Raw genomic sequence first — 19,626 nt, 5'->3', positions numbered from 1 at the left:
CAATTTGGTCCACAAGTTCCACAAACTGACGGTGATGCAGGGGGTGAGTGCATATGAAGTTAACAATCTGTACCACTTTGTCCATTACAGCTTTCAGTCTGTCTTCCTTGTCAAGTTTAGCGCCGAGCACTTCTTGGTGTATTATGCAATGCACACCAAATATGTCAGGTACACACGCTTTGAACAAAGCCACAAATCCATGGTGTGTTCCTGTCAAGGAGGGGCACCCATCTGTTGTAACTGATACAATTTTTTCCAAAGGTAACTTGTGCTGTTTGAAAAAATCAGTAAATGCCTCAAAAAATACTGAGCCCCGTGCTCGGCTGTGTATTCCCAAGAGATCTAAAAATTCTTCTGTCATGTTCAGATCACTGTCAACACAACAAACCCATATGAAGAGCTGAGCAATGTCGTTAAAATCTTTGCATTCATCTTGCGCTGCACTGATAGCCACACTTACATGTACAGTTCTGAAAAACTGCTCTGACAGATCAGCAGCTATATCTTGCACTTAGCAACTCGCAGTACACCTGCTGAGTTGCAGACATTTAACACATTTAATAATTTCTGCTTGGTTTTTAAACCCATGAAATAAAACATCTGAGGATTTGATGATGCATTGTTTCACTAATTCACCATCTGAGAATGGCTTTCCATTTTTTTCAAGTAACCAAGCAATATGAAAGATAGTCAAGGTCACTGCATCACTCTCATTTAATGCTCGTCTAAGTACCTGCTTCTGCATTTCCCTGGCTTCCTTCAGATATGAAAGCTGTCGAGCACGTAGGGCAGAACCTAACAGAAATTTTGCTATGTGAGAGGAATGGCATGTTTCATAATGTCTCCTAATGTAGTATTTTTTTAGAACTGATATCACCTTGTTGCAAATTAAGCAAAAGGGCCTCTCTTTCTGTTCAATAACAAAATAATCCATCTCCCAGCTCTCTTTTACCATTCTGCCCTTGTCACCGATTTTCCTCTTTTTGGCTTCTACTTCTTCCTCTGTACTTTTTGATTTTGCACTTGATTCTCATTTTTTATCATGCCTTTTCAACACAAAGTGATCCATTATATAATTAGGGACAAATTAAATTACTGGCAAAAGTAACATAAAAAAGCGCAACCTTACAAGACCACAGATGTTGTAACCAAGACAGTCTCTCGGGATAGGGTAGTTTGGCTAACTGTGCTTGCATGCCTAGAATTATGGTTCCACATGGGGAATTATTAGTTAAATTGGAAAAGATGGGGATCAATATGAAAATTGAAAGGTGGATAAGGAACTGGTTAAAGGGGAGACTGACGAGATAAGGTTCAAAACAAACAGGTAAATGTATTAGGCGGTAGAATTACACAAATAGGGAAGGGGTAAATGTAAATGACTAATAGCTATATAACAAACAAACCCAGTGACACAGCAGCTATGCGCTGCAAGCATGAAGCTCAGGCCCAAGAATGAAACTAAACCCACCCTGGCACTCAAGAAATATGACCCCCAATTTAGAAACCCTAATTGCTTTCTCACTCAATTCCCAGCACTTCAGTGGCAGTGCTGAAGTCCAGGACCTTTACTCCATAGGTAATTGAAACCCTTGGAGGAGGAACACTGGAGAGTCCTACAATGGATGTCAGGACAGACAAAGCGGACCAGGAACCCTCTGGATGGTGACGTTCTCCAGGTGCAGGACAGGCAAGATGGTAATGTGTCTTCTTTTCTTTTCACTCCGGGGACAAATGGTGTTCTTCGCTGATGCACGAGTGCCACAAAGACCTGAAATCACATACACAGTCACTATGATGGACTGCCGCATCAGCCTGTGATCACAGTTCTTTTATAGGTTTCAAAGTAGCAGCTGTGTTAGTCTGTATCATCAAAAAGAACAGGAGTGCTTGTGGCACCTTAGGCCTGGTCTACACTAGGACTTTAATTCGAATTTATCAGCGTTAATTCGAACTAACCGCTCAACCGTCCACACCAGGAAGCCATTTAATTCAAACTAGAGGGCTCTTTAGTTCGAATTTGGTACTCCACCCCGGCAGGTGGAGTAACGCTAAATTCGACATGGCTAGCTCGAATTAGGCTAGGTGTGGATGCTAATCGAACTTAGCAGCTCCGGGAGCTATCCCACAGTGCACCACTCTGTTGACGCTCTGGACAGCAGTCCGAGCTTGGATTCTCTGGCCAGCCACACAGGAAATGACCCGCGAAAATTTGAATTCATTTTCCTGTCTGGGCGGTTTGAATCTGACGTTCTGGTTGCACATCGGGGCGAGCTCCGCAGCACCTGCAACGATGCAGAGCTCTCCAGCAGAGGAGTCCGGGCAATCCCAGAATAGAAAGAGGTCCCCAGCATGGAGTGACCGGGAAGTCCAGGATCTGATCGCTGTGTGGGGCGAGGAGTCTGTGCTCTTGGAGCTGCGCTCCAACAAGCGGAACGCGAAGACCTTCGAGAAGGTCTCTAAAGCCATGAAAGAGAAAGGATACAGCCGGGATGCGATGCAGTGCCGCGTGAAAGTGAAGGACCTAAGACAAGGGTATCAAAAAGTCAGAGCGGCAAACGGACGCTCCGGAGCCCAGCCCCAGACATGCCGCTTCTACGAGGCACTGCATGCCATTCTAGGTGGGTCTGCCACCAGTGCCCCACCAGTGACGGTGGACTCAGAGGATGGCATAGTGTACCGGGACAGTTCCTCCTGCCTGTTCGCCGATGGGGAAGATGAGGAAGGGTCTTTTGAGGACGGCGCAGGCGACATCGAACCCACTCCCGCTTTCCCTGACAGCCAGGATCTCTTCATCACCCTCACAGAGATCCCCTACCAACCGTCCCCGCCCGTTAACCCGGACTCGGAATCAGGGGAAGGATCAGGCGGTAAGTGCTACAAACAGGGAAACATTTATTTTTTTAAGAAACAGGGATATATATAAAAAATAGAAATACTATATAAAAAATAGAAAAAATAGAAATACTATACAAAAATTATACTATACTATACTATACAAAAATGTTTAAATATGAAACTATACAAACAGCAGGTCTACACATATAGGAGCTATACAAACAGCAGGTCTACACATACAGGAATGGAGCAATAGTCCTCTGGGGACAGTTCAAAAAAGCTCTCAGAGAGCAGCTGGAAAAGCCTCAGCAGGAGGTTCCTTGGTAGAGGTGCCTTGTTGGGTGCTCCGTTGAAGCACACTCTTCCGCGCCAGGCCATCCTCAGGTAAAGGGGGACCATCGCCTCGACGAGCATGGCAGCGTATGGTCCTGGTCTGTGCAGGGCTTCTGTTAGCATCCGCTCTCTCAGTCCGCCTGACACGCCTCAGGGTGATGTCGTTGTGGAAGTGCTGCATCTAATTAGTGGAATTAGTGTACTGTTACTATTGTGAATGGTAGACTTTTACTTTGCATAAGAATGACCCTCGCTTAACAGAGTTTTACTTTGCATAAGAATGACCCTCGCTTAACAGACTTTTACTTTGCATAAGAATGACCCTCGCTTAACAGCCACGTGTTGGAGGCCACAGAGGAAAAGCATACAGTGATCTTTCCCGTGCACTGGCGGGAGGGGCCGCAAAACGGTCATCTTTTCTGCTTTGCACATTGCCTCCAGCAGGAGAGCACAGCTAAGCACTAACTGATAAGCACTCTGTACTGTAAGGCTTACCAGGACTTTGTGCAAGAGGGATGCAGCTGTCTTTCCTCGCTTGTGCGCTATCCAGTGCAATGGCGCCGCCAATGAGAGCATATTCCGAAATCTCGGACTAGTTCTGAGATCTCATGAGACTTGGTTCCCTCTTTGGTCTTCTTAACTGAAACTGACTAGACTGTGTTTACTGTTGGCAAACATGTATTTGTTCAAGGAAATCACCTACTTTTTCGCATCACACAGCTTCGGCTCCTTCCCGGACTGCCCTGGCATCCCCCTCGCAGAGGCTGGCTCAGATTAGACGCCGAAAGAAAAAGACTAGGGACGACATGTTCCAGGAACTGATGGCCAGCTCCAGAGCGGAGGCGGCAGAGCAGAGACAGTGGAGGGAGAGCCTGTGTCAACGGGAGGATAGGTGGCGGCAGGAAGACCAGCAGGCGACTCAAACGCTGCTTGGTCTAATGAGGGAGCAAACGGACACGCTCCGGCGCCTTGTAGATGTTCTGCAAGACCGCAGGCAGGAGGAGAGAGCCCCCCTGCAGTGCATCTGCAACCGCCCTCCAACGCCAGGAAGTCCTGTCCCCCCCTCACCCAAAGTTACAAGAAGGAGGGGCGGTAGGGGCCGTGAGAACTGTCCCTGCACCGCAGCACACCGATAATGTTCGAGACAACTCTCGCGCTGTAAATTTGTACAAGCTCTTTCCTTACAGCATCAACCAGTCCCAACTCCAAGTTCAAACCCCCCACTGTGTACTACATTACTAAAAGCGGTTTGGTGTTACTGACTGTTTCCGTCACGTTTCTGGTGTCAGAAGACTTTCTGTTGTTGTGTGTGTGGGGGCGGGGGGAATTGTAATTTCAGTGCATAGCCCACAGTGCCATGCTACAGACTTGGGTGCAGGGTCAACTGCAGGGCACACACAGACTGCAGTCACTAGGCACCAGGGACAGTCTGTGTGGTGTATGCTGCCCCGGGTCTTTCCTTGATGTGTATGCTTGTGCAGGGTCCTGGTGCCTGCCGTCCCCGAATGTAAAGGCAGGCTTCCCTTCACATGCACTTGGACCGTAGTCACGATCCTCCCCGGTGCCCTGAGCCCCAAAAAGAGACCTCATCCAGGGGCAGATACTCACCCTTCCCCCACACCCCTCACCCCTTCCAACGCCCAAACCCACAGCCGTCATGTTAACCCCTATCCAAAGACGGCACCCCTCGCCCCTTCCTGCAAACCCACCCATCAGTGCACACCTTACCCAGCACAGAATGCTTCCATGTTTCAACCAGGAAACAGAAATGCAAAGTCAACGAAAGATTTATTATTAATTACTAAAACATGTCCTTAGTTTTAAAACGTCCTTCGGAAGTGGGGGAAACTTGGTTTATGATCAGCCTCTCTTAAAATCAAGTGGACAGTCACAGGTTACCCTGCTCTGCGAGGAAACTCGCTTTCAAAGCCTCCCTGATGCATATCGCTTCCCGCTGGGATATTCTCTCAGCACGGGTGTCTGGCTGATCGTAAACAGCAGCCAGGCGATTTGCCTCAACCTCCCAAGCGGCCAAAAAGGTCTCGCCCTTGCTCTCACAGAGATTGTGGAGCACACAGCAAGCAGCAATAACTACGGGGATATTCTTTTCGCTGATGTCCGAGCGAGTGAGTAAGCTCCGCCATCTCCCCTTGAGACGTCCGAAAGTACACTCCACCACCATTCTGCACTTGCTCAGCCGGTAGTTGAAGAGTTCCTTCTCTCTGTCCAGGGCGCCTGTATAGGGCTTCATGAGCCAGGGCATTAGCGGGTAGGCTGGGTCCCCGAGGATCACTGTAGGCATCTGCACATCCCCAACCGTTATTTTGTGGTCCGGGAAGAAAGTTCCTGCCTGGAGGCGTCTAAAGAGACCAGAGTTCCTGAACACACGCGCGTCATGAACCTTGCCCGCCCACCCGACGTTGATGTTGGTAAAACGTCCCCTATGGTCCACCAGTCCTTGCAGCACCATGGAAAAGTAGCCCTTTCGGTTAATGTACTCGCTGGCCTGGTGGGCTGGTGCCAGGATAGGGATGTGAGTCCCATCTATAGCCCCACCGCAGTTTGGGAATCCCATCGCGGCGAAGCCATCTATGATGACCTGAACGTTTCCCAGGTTCACTACCTTTGAGAGTAGTTGCTCAACGATTGCGTGGGCTACTTGAATCACAGCAACCCCCACGGTAGATTTGCCCACGCCAAAGTGGTTCGCTACTGACCGGTAGCTGTCTGGCGTGGCAAGTTTCCAGAGGGCTATGGCCACTCGCTTCTGCACAGTCAGGGCTGCTCGCATCCGGGTGTCCTGGCGCTTCAGGGCAGGGGACAGCTAGTCACAGAGTTCAAGGAAAGTACGCTTACGCATCCTGAAGTTTCGCAGCCACTGTGATTCGTCCCAGACCTGCAGCACTATGCGGTCCCACCAGTCCGTGCTTGTTTCCCGGGCCCAGAATCGCCGTTCCACACCATGAACGTGACCCATTGCCACCATGATCTCCACGGCGCGGCGTACCCTGCTTTGTGAGAGGCCTGCGCCACTCTCCTCACCGCGCTGCCGGAGCCTCCTCGCCCGATTTCTCATCAGCTGGCTGTGGAAGAGGTGGACGATAAGGTGCGAGGAGTTGACAACGGCCATAAGTGCAGCGATGATCGCAGCGGGCTCCATGCTCGCAGTGCTGTGGCGTCCGCGCTGTAACTGACCAGAGAAGGGCGCGATCAGATTTCCCGCCAGCGCTTTCAGTGAGGGAGGGCTGTTGTGAGTGACGGTTGAATGATGACAGTTACCCAAAACCACCCTCGACACATTTTTTCACCCAGCAGGCATTGCGAGCTCTACCCAGCATTCCAATGGGCAGCAGGGACTGCGGGAACTGTGGGATAGCTTCCCACAGTGCACCGCTTCCAAAGTCGACGCTGGCCCCGTGAATGTGGACTCAGAAGTTCGAATTTGTGTATTTAGTATGGATACACAAATTCGACTTCATAAGGTCGAATCCACAAATTCGACTTAAGTAGATTCGAAATAGTCCTGTAGTGTAGACAAGGCCTTAGAGACTAACAAATTTATTTCAGCATAAGCTTTCGTGAGCTACAGCTCACTTCTTTGGATGCATAGAATGGAACACACAGACAGAAGATATTTCTACATACAAAGAACATGAAAAGGTGGAAGTACGCATACCAACTGTAAGAGTCCAATCAATTGAGATGAGCTATCATCAGCAGGAGAAAAAAAACCTTTGAAGTGATAATCGAGATGACCCATAGAAGGTGTGAGGAGAACTTAACATGGGAAAATAGATTCAATTAGTGTAATGACCCAACCATTCCCAGTCTCTGTTTAAACCTAAGTTAATTGTATCTAATTTGCATATTAATTCGAGTTCAGCAGTCTCTCTTTGGAGTCTGTTTTTGAAGTTTTTTTGTTGCAAAATTGCCACCTTCAATGGTTAGAGAGGTTGAAGTGTTCTCCCACTGGTTTTTGAATGTTATGATTCCTGATGTCAGATTTGTGTCCATTTATTCTTTTGAGTAGAGACTGTCCGGTTTGGCCAATGTACTTGGCAGAGGGGCATTGCTGGCACATGATGGCATATATCACATTGGTAGATGTGCAGGTGAACGAGCCACTGATGGCGTGGCTGATGTGATTAGGTCCTATGATGGTGTCACTTGAATAGATATGTGGACAGAGCTGGCATAGGGCTTTGTTGCAAGGATAGGTTCCTGGGTTAGTGTTTATGTTGTATGGTGTGCGGTTGCAGGTGAATATTTGCTTCAGTTTGGGAGGCTGTCTGTAAGTGAGGACTGGCCTGTCTCCCAAGATCTGTGAGAGTGAGGGATCATCTTTCAGGATAGGTTGTAGATCTTTGATGATGCACTGGAGAAGTTTTAGTTGGAGGCTGAAGGTGACGGCTAGTGGCTAGTTCTTTTATAGAATCTATTGTAAGCAGAGTCAGGATGAGATTTACCCTGACATCTGGTGGTACATTATGAGGAGTGGGCAAAGGAATTTTAGGAATGTGCATTTGCATTGGTAAACCCACTCCACTTAGCATAACACACAGCAGCATGGGATGGTTATTTTCACACTGTGGAATCCCCAATTTCTTTGTTATTGGGGCAGGAAGAAAAAAATGGGGCTGTTACCTTAATTATGTGAATGAGGAACTATGAGACTGCTTTATGACAGAAATGACTCAACCTACATTAAATAGTACTTGCTAGACAAGGGACATGGGTTCCAAAACCCAGTGAAGGGAGAGAGGCTGGGGACTGGTGTGTGTACCTGATGGTATGGGCCCCTTTTGAGGGCCTGGAACACCAATTGCACATCCTCCTCTCTCCACTGTTAAAGAGCAGAGCTAATTTTGAATCCTTTAGGAGTCCATCTGGAGGCTGCTGACCTGAATTCACATTGGGCCAAGGTGGTACTGGGGCTCCTTTACTACAAGAGCTGAAATCACTAAAAGAGCTAAGCTTACTGAGCTGAAATCACTGAGTGGGGAGCCTGAAGATCGATCGCTAAGCAGCTGGCAGAGCGGAGCAGTCTGCAGCATGTTGGCACAGCCCGTGGAGCAGTGTGGAGCGGTTCGTGTGGACGGCTGATGCGGTTCACGGGTTGGCTGGAGGAGCGGCACAGCTGGTGGAGTGGAGCCAGTCGTGGTGAAGGCTACAGCAGAACTCCACGGAGAAGCGGGGCAGTCGGCCCTGGCCCACGTAAGGTGTCCCTTAACACCCTGCGTGTGCCCCCCCCCATTTCCACCCAGGCTGGGGGGGTAAAACTCTGCAGATAAACTTTTGAACTCTGGGGTGGCACTGACCAGAGACAGAGACTCTTGGGTTGTTGGACTTTGGGGTAATTGGACTTAAGACCCTAAGGGGGAAAGGACAGTGCCAAATGTACTTGGGGGTGGGTTTTTTGCTTATGGTTTGTGTATAGTCCTGTTTGTGGTGTCTCTCCAACGTGATGCCGCATTGTTTCCCTCCTTTATTAAAAGGATTTTGCTACACTCGGACTCTGTGCTTGCGAGTGGGGAAGTATTGCCTCCTAGAGGCGCCCGGGGGGTGGTGGTAGGTAATTGTCCCAGGTCACTGGGTGGGGGCTCGAGCCGGTTTTGCATTGTGTTATTGAAACGGAACCCCTGGATACTGAACCCGGCCCTTATTGCTGCCAACTCAGAGGGGCAGAAGGGATCATCTTTCAGGATAGGTTGTAGATCTTTGATGATGCACTGGAGAAGTTTTAGTTGGAGGCTGAAGGTGATGGCTAGTGGCTAGTTCTTTTATAGAATCTATGATGGGAAAACATGGTACGATTCGTAGAAAGGCGGGAAACAGTCTGAGGTGATGGAACCTTGGGGATCACCCAGTGGCGGGAAAAACCCGTTCAGTCCAGTTTTATCTAGACCAGGCTGACAGTGTACAGAAGGTCACAAAATGGAGTCACAAGATGACAGTTTTCAGACACCATTTTGGATTGCACACAGTGTCCTTAAAATCACTAATCATGGGGTCTGATACTCATAATTTAATAAACCGTGTGTAATGAACCAGAGAACAATACAACAGTCCAGAGCCAACAAGGCATGTTTACTAAGTCCATCATTTCATTTTCATTTAAATCTGGTAACTCATGGAACCATTCTCCTGCCATTTCTTATCTCTTTCTATTCTTGACTTGATGTTCTCCTTTCTGTCTGACTATCTTTCTTTTATTTCCCTATTCATTTTAAAATAAAAATATTATCACTTTACTATCACTAATTTATTATCTTACTATTAGTTCAACATATTCTTATTTACTATTAGTATGACTTATTTCTATACTTACTGTTAGTATTATTAATCTTATTATTACACTTATTTTCTATCCTATGCGCTATACTTATAACTATTCTTATTACTATACCTAATATCTATTAATATTTGTATCTTCTATATCAGTGGTTCTCAAAGCCATTCCGCCACTTGTTCAGGGAAAGCCCCTGGCGGGCCGGGCCGGCTTGTTTACCTGCCGTGTCCGCAGGTTCGGCCGATTGTGGCTCCCACTGGTTGCAGTTCGCTGCTCCAGGCCTATCAGGGCTGCGGAAAGGGTGGCCAGCACATCTCTTGGCCTGACCACTTCCCGCAGCCTCCATTGGCCTGGAGCAGCGAACCGTAGCCAGTGGGAGCCGTGATTGGCCGAACCTGCGGATGTGGCAGGTAAACAAGCCGGCCCGGCCCACCAGGGGCTTTCCCTGAACAAGCGGTGGACTGGCTTTGAGAACCACTGCTCTATATCATACTTTTTTATTCTTGCTTCTTATTGTCCTATTCAACATTCCGTAGTACTTTTTGCTTTTATATCTGTCATAAAATGTAACCATTTTATATCTATCCCAATGAGTCCTTTATTACCGATTACCATATTTGCTAAACCAAATCGTACCTTATCTATTCATAATAACAAGAATGGCCATACTGGGTCAGACCAAAGGTCCATCCAGCCCAGTATCCTGTCTGCCAACAGTGGCCAATGCCAGATGCCCCAGAGGAAGTGAACCTAACAGGTAATGATCAAATGATCTCTCTCCTGCCATCCATCTCCACCCTCTGACAAACAGAGGCTAGAGACACCATTCCTTACCCATCCTGGCTAATAGCCATTAATGGACTTAAACTCCATGAATTTGTCTAGTTCTCTTTTAAACCCTGTTATAGTCCTAGCCTTCACAACCTCCTCAGGCAAGGAGTTCCACAGTTGACTGTGCGCTGTGTGAAGAAGAACTTCCTTTTATTTGCTTTAAACGTGCTGCCCATTAATTTCATTTGGTGGCCCCTAGTTCTTATATTATGGGAACAAATGAATAACTTTTTCTTATTCACTTTCTCCACACTACTCATGATTCTATATACCTCTATGATATCCCCTTTAGTCTCCTCTTTTCCAAGCTGAAGAGTCCTAGCCTCTTTAATCTGTCCTCATATGGGACCTGTTCCAAATCCCTCATCATTTTAGTTGCCCTTCTCTGAACTTTTTCTAATGCTAGTATATCTTTTTTTAGATGAGGAGACCACATCTGTACGCTGTATTCAAGATGTGGGCGTACCATGGATTTATATAAGGGCAATAAGATATTCTCTGTCTTATTCTCTATCCCTTTTTTAATGATTCCTAACATTCTGTGTGCTTTTTTGACTGCCACTGCACACTGCGTGGACGTCTTCAGAGAACTATCCACGATGACTCCAAGATCTCTTTCCTGATTAGTTGCAGCTAAATTAGCCCCCATCATGTTGTATGTATAGTTGGGGTTATTTTTTCCAATGTGCATTACTTTACTTTACTTTATCCACATTAAATTTCATTTGCCATTTTGTTGCCCAGTCACTTAGTTTTGTGAGATCTTTTTGAAGTTCTTCACAGTCTACGTTGGTTTTGACTATCTTGAGCAGTTTAGTATTGTCTGCAAACCTTGCCACCTCACTGTTTACCCCTTTCTCCAGATCATTTAGGAATAAGTTGAATAGGATTGATCCTAGGACTGACCCTTGGGGAACACCACTAGTTACCTCTCTCCCTTCTGAAAATTTATCATTTATTCCTATCCTTTGTTCCCACCCTTTGTTCCCTGTCTTTTAACCAGTTGTCAATCCATGAAAGGATCTTCTCTCTTATCCCATGACAACTTAATTTACATAAAAGCGTTTGGTGAGGGACCTTGTCACAGTCTTTCTGGAAATCTAAGTACACTGTGTTCACTGGATCCCCCTTGTCCACATGTTCATTGACCCCTTCAAAGAACTCTAATAGATTAGTAAGACATGATTTCCCTTTACAGAAACCATGTTGACTTTTGCCCAACAATTTATGTTCTTCTATGTGTCTGACAATTTTATTCTTTACTATTGTTTCAATTAATTTGTCCGGTACTGATGTTAGACTTACTGGTCTGTAATTGCCGGGATCACCTCTAGAGCCCTTTTAAAATATTGGCGTTATATTAGCTATCTTCCAGTCACTGGGTACAGAAGCTGATTTAAAGGGCAGGTTACAAATCATAGTTAATAGTTCTGCAATTTCACATTTGAGTTCTTTCAGAATTCTTTTGCTGAATATCTATGTCAATAGAGGAATGCTTAAGGGAATAAATATTTGTTTTTCCAGTAATCACGTAAGTGTGTACATATCCCCTGATGTATATCATATAATATCCACATCTACTGCTGTATTTATTATCGAAACCAATGCCCCAGTATCCATATAGCAGAGCATTTCAGTTTCTACTTTAGTAATTTGGATTGGAGCCATCGGTCTCAGGTACTGATCTAAATATATCTGGGACACAATTAGAGGGGGAGCTCTTTCTTCTTCTTCCTCAATTCTACTTTCTTCATCTGTATCTCTTTCATCCACTGCTGCATCTAGTCTTATAAATTCATCTATTGGCAAAGCTACAGTCAAGAAATTTCTTATTTCTTCATCATCCATTAAATCTCCCATTTCATCTTCCTCCATATTTGGGATTTCCTCAAACCAAGCTGCCATTTTAATTATCTGTTCTATTCTTCCCTTTTTCTTTCTCTATCAAATAAAAATAATAAAAACAAATCTCTACTTTATTTGTATTTACATATATTTTATTGACAATATTCTTTTCACTTATCCCACAGAATATTCTTATATAAATCTATTGTACATCGTAATGCATTAAGGATGTCCATGCCTATTATTCCGAGTCCCATTCTGTCCCAACTCCATAACTCCAAAATGTATATTCTGTATTTCCTTATTCCCTATATTCACTTTCAATGGAATAGTTACAGTAACTTAATTTTTTATTCCCAATATTCCTCACACTTCAGCTACATCCGAGGAAATACAGGGTAAGAAATCTGAGGGGTTATTTATGTTGTTCAACACAGAATATGAAGATCCCATGTCTAGATAGCCTATCTGCCATATTTTTCCTCCCTCTAATTTCATCAGGGCAATTGGTCTCCTACATTGATCCTTTCCTAATGAAGTTACAACTTTCAAGGGTTATCCTTCTGTTTGAAAAACTGTAGCTTTTTGGTCCACCCTTGAACTCTGACTAGTTGGTTCAAGAATGGGCAGATTTTTCCAGGAACTCATCTAACTCTTGCTCAGTTCAGGTAGAGGAAGCTGAAGATGGGTACCAATTTTCCTCATCCCACATCTCGTTCAATACTCCTTCTTTCTGCATTTTTCCTATCTTATCTTTTTCTGATCCTGTAATGAGAGATATTATATCTAATTTTGTTCTCCCTTCCTCTTTTTCAATTGTGATGAGTGAAACCATTTTGACGCCTTTCTTTTTCCTCGTTGAATATCCAATTGATATACTGTAGGGTTTGCTTTATTGACTATTCTAACTGGTCCTTCCCAAATGGAGCTTAGGACATGGCCTTTCTCTTTTATGTGTTTATACATGACCTTATCACCAATCTGCCATTCCTGAGGTTGCAGGATTGGTTCCATTTTCCTATCCATTTGCTGAATTGTTGTTTTAAGTGCGATTGCTAGTTGTTTATGTATTTCAGCAATAGAGTCTAGTAATTTTTGCATCCATTGGTCTGTTAACACCCTAGGCTGTAATCCATCTGGGGGTTGTACCCATTACCCACCATTGTTCAGACAACTTCATATCTCTTCCTGTCATAGCTTTAAACGGAGTTACGCCATGTAACACTATGGTTCCCCTAATGGCCATCAATATTAGCAGAAGTTTCTGACCCCAATCTTTACCCTGTTGATTTACCACTTTCCTTAGGGCGGTTTTTATTCTTCTCTTGGTCATTTCTATCTGTCCTGAACTCTGAGGATGTGCAGCTATATGCAACCTTTGTTTAAAGCCAAAAGCCTTGCACAATCCTTTTGTAATTTCTCCTATAAAGTGAGGTCCCTGATCTGAATCTATTTCTTTCGGGATACCCCATCTTGTAATAAATTGATCCACCAGAACTCTAGCTGTAGTTAACACTATTATTTCTTGAGCTGATTGCTTCCACACATTTAGTAAAAGGATCCACTGTTTCCAAACAATATGACTTTCCTTTTTCAGATTTTGCCCATGGACCAATAAAATAAATTTTCAACCTAGCCCATGGACCCTCTAGTCTCTGATATCCTAGTGGTCCTTTTGTTATTTTAGTATCTGCATTATTTGCTGCACAGAGTAAACAATTATTTACATATTGTTCTACATCTGCCCTCATATTTGGCCACCAACCTACCATTTGCTGTCTATCAAGGGTTTTATCTATTCCCATATGCCCATTATCATGTACCAGTGAGATCATTTCAGTTCTAATTTCTTTTGGAACTATCCATACAGACATATCTTCTTCTGTTTTGGTTGCTAATACTAATCCGGTTTCATGTTGCCAGATATTCCATCCTTGGTGTCTTTCTTTTGACACCAATTTTTGTACCTCAGGGTCTTTTCTTTGTAAAGCTACTAAATCAATTTGTTCTAATCTTTCCCCTTCTATCTTAGCTCCTGGAATCGATTGGAATTGGGGCTGCCATACTATCCCTTCCTTGGCTCCTTCTTTTGCTGTTCATCGGTTGTGTCCTTTGCTGTGCCAATTCTCACAAATATATCAACTTTTCAGCATGAACAATGTATTTACCATCTGCTGATTTCATGCTCCTCTTTTGCCACTGAGGCATCCAATCCACAATAGTCATTAAGACCCATTCAGAATCTGTGAAAATAGCAACAGTTTCATCTGTTGGCGTATTTTCCAATGCTACTTTTAGAATTACAGTTTCAGCAGCCTGTGCTGAATGAGGTAAACACTGTCCCTTGAAGACTTTTTAATCAAATATCCTTACAGTTGCATATCCGTGTATACCTTGCCTTCCTCGTAAAAGCTCGACCCGTCCACAAACCAAATTACATCTGCTCTATCCATGATCTCACTTAGAATTGCTCCACACCGGAATAATATAGGTCCTTCAAGAGGAATCTCTGGTAAGGGACATTCATGTTGTTCCCCTTCAATTATGAGGCCATAAGGAACTGGTGATAAACTTGGAACCTTTTCCACTGTTACATTTTTATTCAGCAAGGCTAGTGTCCATTTTGCTAATCTAGGACTAGATACATGTCCATCATTATTTTTTCCTGCTAAGACATACATACACAGACATGGGAGAATGGGATGTTTTAAGAAGCACTGGGGTTAGTCCTACTAAATACTCCCAATGTTGCAGAGTCCAAAACAAGGCTAATACCTCTTTTTCACAAGGAGTACATCCTTGTTCTACTACATTCAGAACCTTGGAGGCATATGCCACTGGTCAAAGACCTGTACCATGGTATTGACTCAATACAGCACTCATTCCAGTATTAGTAGTAGCCGATTGAAGCACAAAACGTTGTCCTACTTTTGAAAATGGTAAAGGTGTGGCTTGTGCTAATGCTTTTTGAGCTGCCTAAAAGCTTCTTTCTGTTCTAGTCCCCATTCCCAGTTATTACCCTTTTAAAATAACTTATACAGGGAACTAGCTTTCTCTACATAATTCTCTATAAATTCTCTGGAAAAATTAGTCATACCCCAAAATGACCTTAAAGTAGATACATCTGTGGGGGCTGGTAATTTTTGCAACAATTCTATCCATTGTTTATCTGGTGATAGTCCTTCTTGTCCCAACATTACTCCTTGGTAGTTTACTTGCTGTTGGCATATTTGAACCTTTTCTGGGCTTACCTCAAGCCCGGTTTCTTTTATTTTCTGTAACACTTGATAAAATATTTCTAAATTTTCTTCCTTAATTTTTGTGCTTATAAGGAAGACATCTACATATCATATGATGCTCTCCTTATTAGGCATGTTATCCCACATTTTATTCACGTGCATGTAGCAGATAGCAGGACTGTTATGGAAATCCTGTGGGGTTCTGGTGAAACAAAACTCTCTTCCCTGGAAAGTAAAGGCAAATTTGTACCAAGAGTCTGGGTGCAAAGGGATTGCAAAGAATGGGTTTGCTAAATCCAGGACAATGAACCATCGTCCTCCTCCCATAATAGGAGCAATTACTTCAGGATACTTTGCTACCACAGGAGCAGTCATTGGAGTTACCTTATTCAGTGGCCTAAGATCAATGGTCAATCTCCAAGTTTTACCATCTGCTTTTAAAACTGGCCAAATAGCAGCATTATTTGTGCTTTGTTGCTCTACAATTACTCCTTGATCCAAAAGCCCTTGGGTAGTTTTCATTAAATTAGATTCTGCTTCCTTGGGGTACTTGTACTGTCTTTGAGGTGGGGGATCAGGTTCAGTGATCAAGACTTCACCTTCTATTTTTCCACATTTAGCCTTATTGGTTGTCCAGATTTCCTTATTCTTTTGTGCTATTTCCAGAACCTCTGTTAATCAATCAGGCCATTTTATTTCTTCAGCAGCCTTGATAGCAGCTAACCTATATCCTTCCTCAATAACAATTGGTCGATCATCTGTTCTGATCTTATTAGAAGGTATTTCCCATAATACCTTATTTACCAAATCCAGTCACCTCAAGTTTACCTAATACATCAATACCAATTATTTCATCACCATCTAAATTAATCAAACGAAAACTATTCTTTATTTTGTTTTTTTCCCTAATTGAAAATGAATTGGAGCACTAAATGGTACTCCTTGCTTTATTAAATCCCTGCAACTTTCTGACTATCACAGAAGATCCAAATAAATCCCTATTCTTTGTACTAACTAAAGAAAACGTCGCACCTGTGTCTATCAACATATTTTGTCCAAACACTCTCCTATTAAATTCCAGGTATACAGTGGATCTCCCCCAGTCATCTGTTTGTAAATGTGCCACTAAATTAAAATGATCTTGTTTTACCAATATTGGGGCAATAGGGGGCGCTCGGCCTCCCTATACCTGATTTCTAGGGTGTGATGGAGCCATTGATTCACTATTCTCATGGTCTGCTAATCTTCGAAGTAGTTCTTCTGTAAGTAACCCATCAACTTGTTTGTAGGGTTCATACTGTAGCAGTTTTCTCCATAGCCAATTTCTTCCTGAATCCCCTTTCCTTTCATAAGGAACAAAAAGTTTGTTCCTATCTTCTTCTGGCTTTAACCCTTGTTTGTTTAGTTGATTCTGTTGGTTTCCGTGTCCTTTGGGACCATTAACAGAGAAAGTTATTACTGATACTTTTTCAAGTTTTCCTTTCTGAGGTGGTTTTGAAGGTGGTATGGTCTCCCTCTGTATTTCATACAGTCTTCTTACTTTATCTTCTATAATATGAAGAGGGGGTTGTGCAGGATCATCAAGGATTGCCATTCTGATGGTTGGATCAAAGCCTAGCATTAATGCTCTTTTAAACTGTGGGGAATCATATATTAGGTGATATCCCAATGGAATGATTCCCGCATGTTTATACAACAATTTCTTTCTGGCTAGATATGGTTCAAGTCTTTCCTTTGGTTTTTGCTTCTCTTGATGAAAACATACCACTGCATCTTCTCCAGGAGAGAAAAACTTCAAAATGTCTCTTCTTACTAAATCAGTATCACCTTCTCCTCCTCCCTGGATGTCATAAGGAAGTCCAGCAAATTCATCTGAATTCATGCATTCTTTTATTAATGCAGAGAGATCACTTCATGTTAATCCAGGTATCCCAGTTGTCTTAGCTAACCATCCAATCACTCTCTTTCTGTTCAAAGGACCCATGGACTTTCCTAGAGCTCTAATTTTCTCAGGGGTATAGGGTCTTTCTTTTACCCTCTTTTCTATACCTCCTCTGTTTCCTTGTGTGGTACTTTTGGTTACTGTGTAGGTAATAATTGGAGCTATGGGAGGTGGCCTTTGATATTCTTCTGGCTGTTCTCTTGATGAGCTGTAAAATTCTGGCATAGGTTCTTTGGGATACTCATTATAACAAGGAGGACCCATGTCTTCTGCATCTGATTACTCCTCTTCATCATGTAGGGATTTTATTGTTGCTATGGCTCCCTTGTTGGTTTTCAATTCTTCCTCTAATGTGTGAATTTCCCTTCTACCTGGTTCATGATTTAATTTTCACATCTTAGACAACCAGTTTCATTGCAGCTTGTCTGTTGATTGCCTTCTATTTCAGTTCTTCAAATTCTACTGTTAGCTTCTCCCACTCCTCTTTTATTTTACTTAATTCCTTTTGTGACAACCATCTGAAGTGATTGAGTCAGAATAGTGGCTCTCAAAGTGTCAGCTTCTGCTGTTAGATTAGCTTTTTCTTTTCTTAGTTCTCTTAGTTCCTTCAATGCTTTATTCATTTCTATATCTAAACTTGTAGCTGTAAGCAAGAGTCCTTGCAAGGCAACTTGTTTCTTTACCTCTTTTCTTAGGACTAAATCAAAAATTGCCTCTCCCCTTGTGGGTTCAAGGGGCAGTTATTTATCTAGAAATTTTATCTCTGTATCGCATCCTGAAATGACATGTCAGTGTGGGGATAGTTGAAATCCCTCATTGTTATTGGGTTTTCTGTTGTAGGCTCTCTAATCTCCCTAAGCATTTCACAATCACCGTCACTATCCCCGTCACTATCACCGTCAGGTGGTTGGTAGTATATTCCTAATGGTACACTTTCATTATTCAAGTATGGAATTTCTATCCATACAGATTCTATGGCCCTGTTTGTTCTTTTAAGATTTTTACTATATGCTTTCTTTCACCTGCAGTGCCCCTGCTCAGCAAAGCAACCTACTGTGTCATTCCTATACATTTTGTAGCCTGGTATTACTATGTGCCTTTGATTATCATCATTCCATCGAGTTTCTGTAATGCCTGTTATGTCAATAACCTCATTTAATACTAGGTACTCAAGTTTACCCATCTTGGTATTTACACTTCTTGTATTTGTCTACAAGCATTGGTAAAAAATATCAATATTTAGTTGTCTGCCTTCATGTGATGTAATTGAATGGGACTGTTTTGCGTTTGACTGTTGCTCTTCCGTTCTTACCTGTAATTTATCAACTTTTATCCTCTCCTCTTTACAAGGATATATACTATCCCCTTTAATAAATCCTCCAGAAAGAGGTGTGTCTGTACAAATCATATGCTCCTCCACACCTATTGGCTTTCCCCCAGCCCTTAGTTTAAAAACTTGAATGCCATCTACCTGTGCCTGCTCCTGTTGAAGTCAATGACAAAGCCCCATTAACTTCAGTGGGAAGGATCATTAAGACCAATTGTTATTGTAAAAGTAGGAATATAATTTCCTTTGCATCATGCAGGTGCAGAACATACATTTATTTTTTTGCCAGTTGCCAAGACCAATCATCCTCTTTAAATATGTTGTGTTACTGATAACCAGAGGATAGTATACACTTAAAATCACAAAGCAATGCCTGTATTTTAAAAATACTGTATTCTTATGCTTCCTTTTCAAATGAAGATGACACTTAAACGGTTTCCAATATTCAAAAGGCTTGCTTTATCAAGAGAAGGTAGGAAGGAAACAAATCATTTATTTACTCCCTCCCTCACTATATATATATTGCTTTATTGCCTGAGGACTAAGAATGATTCTTTAAAAGTAAATTTAAAGCCTCTGCAGAGAGTCAGCAAAAGCCCCACTTTAGTTTCATTTATATCCATAAAATAGATCTTGTATCAGATCTGCAGTGAAAGTGTTCTTAAAATGAACCACATGTGCTGGGTCATCATCCGAGACTACTATAACATGAAATATATGGCAGAATGTGGGTAAAACAGCAGGAGACATACAATTCTCCCTCAAGGAGTTCAGTCACAAATTTAATTAATGTATTTTTTTAATGAGTGTCATCAGCATGGAAGCATGTCCTCTGGAATGAAGCATGAAGGAGCATATGAATGTTTAGTATATCTGGCACGTAAATACCTTGCAATGCTGGGTACAAAAGTGCCATGGAAATGCCTGTTCTCACTTTCAGGTGACATTGTAAATAAGAAGCAGGCAGCTTTATCTCCTATAA

The 19,626-nt window shown here is 43.1% G+C and overlaps 1 long non-coding RNA gene across 1 annotated transcript in view; it reads left to right on the top strand.

Annotated features, from left to right (window-relative positions):
• The first annotated feature begins 1,585 nt into the window (after window positions 1–1,585).
• Window positions 1,586–19,626, top strand: part of LOC123372138 — a 52,713-nt gene continuing 34,672 nt past the window's right edge. The window contains exon 1 of the long non-coding RNA XR_006580125.1: window positions 1,586–1,698. This is a non-coding gene — a long non-coding RNA (uncharacterized LOC123372138). The remainder of the gene's footprint in view (window positions 1,699–19,626) is intronic.

The sequence above is a fragment of the Mauremys mutica genome, chromosome 1, assembly GCF_020497125.1.
Source record: "Mauremys mutica isolate MM-2020 ecotype Southern chromosome 1, ASM2049712v1, whole genome shotgun sequence".
Lineage (NCBI taxonomy): Eukaryota > Metazoa > Chordata > Testudines > Geoemydidae > Mauremys > Mauremys mutica.
This window is presented reverse-complemented; position numbering and strand designations above follow the sequence as displayed.